Consider the following 2,206-nt stretch of genomic DNA (forward strand, 5'->3'; position numbering starts at 1 on the left):
TGCACCCTGTCCCTGAGCCACCACATGTCCTTGGGTGCCACCACAGAGACAGCCCTGCAACTTCCCCCTCAAAGCAGCACGGGGACTCCCAGGGCAAGCAGGCCACAGAGAGGAAACCTTCCCCATTTCCCTCACCACCCCCAAACATTTTCCTCTTTTCCCAGAGAGAAAAAATAAATTGCCCCTCCCCATGCCAGAGGCAGCACATGAGGTGGACCCTAGATGACAGTGAAGGTCACAAATTTGCACTCATCTAATTACAGCTCTGCCAGGTGTCAGGCAAAGGGACCAATTGCACAGAAGCTCAACTTTACCTTTTCCTTGGTAAATATGGAAAGTCACAAGGGAAGCAAAAAACTTGCATTCATCCCATTGCTGGGAATGCCACAGGGAGACTGATCTGTCCTCTGTCTCTGTAATTAGCCTAATTTGAAAGTAGCCCAGTGGTCTCAGCAACATATAAAATCAGCTTTCTTAGTAGGAAACAGCATCTTTCATCAGACTAACTTAATGGGAACAAAATGTGCTACTGACAAGCCTTATTTTGTCCATATCCTTGAGCATTGCTGGCTAGATCAACCTACCTTTAAAATAAGTGCCTGCAGCAGTCCTGAAAGGCAGAGAAAACATCATCTCAGCCTTGTGGCAGAGCCGTGATGCCAATGATACTACACAGGAAGATTAAAGTGAAAGTTTATTATGCATCAGCTTTTCTCCAACAACTACCTACAAGCAGGGTCTTGTCCTACAGAAGGCACAAGCTGTCCTGTCATGGAGCAAACTCCATGTTTGCTCTAGGCTTAGATGTCCAGCATGTCTGCAGTCAAATTATAGCACCTGCCTCCTGCCTCAGCCACCCACCTAAAAACCTTGAAGAGAATTGGAAGGGCATGGACCATCCAGCTGGTGCCTTCAGCCCTCAGCATCCTCCATCACTAAAAAAGTCAGGAGAGGGCAAGAAAAAATTATGCCCAGGCACCAGGAACCTCTAGAGGCATCCATCAGCAGAACACAAATATCTACAGTCTCTCTTTAGCACAGTCTCAAGGTAGATCCGATTTTTTTAAACCTTCCTGGCTGCTGCTTTCATCTTTTTAATTAGGAACTGGATACTAATTTCTCTCAGATGAGTTCACAAGAACTTGCTGGGCTGAACACAAAAAGATGGTTTTACTTTAATTTTCCTATGACTACAAGACAGAGATTTCCAAACCTCTTTGGAAACTATTTTTTTTCCTGGCTGGTCTTTCCAGCACTAAGAACTCCTTTAACAAATGATATCTCCATATAGAAACGTCTGGGATTAACCAGGCCAGATACATCAAACCTTCACAAGGAGTAGCTGGGCTGCACAGGGAGCTATGAATCTCTTTATGGAGCAAACCCAGGAATCAGCTCAGCAATGAGGCTGGTTGGGAAGCCAGTTTGTTAAATAACACTTCTCCAGGAGCAAAAGGAGCAAGAGCTTTGCCAGCTGACTGGGGAAGGCTCCAGCTGCTAACAGAACACGGCTCCCTCCTCTGCTGCTCTGAGAGCCCTCCCTCCCCACACACAGGCAGCAGATCAGACAGCAAATCTCCCCTCAGAAAGGACATTTGAGGCTGTAATGGCACCTTCAGTCCCTTGGCTTTGCTCCTCTCCACTGCTCAGCAAGCTTTTCTGCCTCACTGGACACACTGGTCACTGCCTGCCCTCAGCTCGAGAGGGGACCCTGGGGAGATCAGACCAGCCCCTCCACGCTTTTGAACTCTCTGGGCTGCATCTCTGTGCAATCCTCAAACCCTGCACATAAGGGTAGCCTAGTTTTTCAATCTCACTGGCAAACTAAGCTGAAAAGCAGTTGAGGAGAAACATTCACTTGGGAAAGCAGGATTTCTCCTTCCCAGCAAGTAGCATTTGCAGGGCAGCAGACAAACTGGCTGACATTTGCAGAGAGCTCTGAAGGCACATAACCCCCTGGAAATGTGCATCATCAGTCCTGCTATTCTTGGCCCACTAAGCTTGTTTGTCTCCCACAAAAGCTGTGAGAGAGCACAACTCTTGCACACGTGCTGTCTCCCTGGGAACTAATCCTATGTTTGTCCTCTTTGACTTAAGTGTTCATTTGAGCCCACAGCAAAATTTCAAGGCCTAGAAACACCTGGCATGAAGTGAAAACAAAGGTCAGGTATCAAGCATGATCTCTCCTGGGGATGTACACCCAACA

Source organism: Lonchura striata, chromosome 13 (genome assembly GCF_046129695.1).
Source record: "Lonchura striata isolate bLonStr1 chromosome 13, bLonStr1.mat, whole genome shotgun sequence".
Taxonomy (NCBI): domain Eukaryota; kingdom Metazoa; phylum Chordata; class Aves; order Passeriformes; family Estrildidae; genus Lonchura; species Lonchura striata.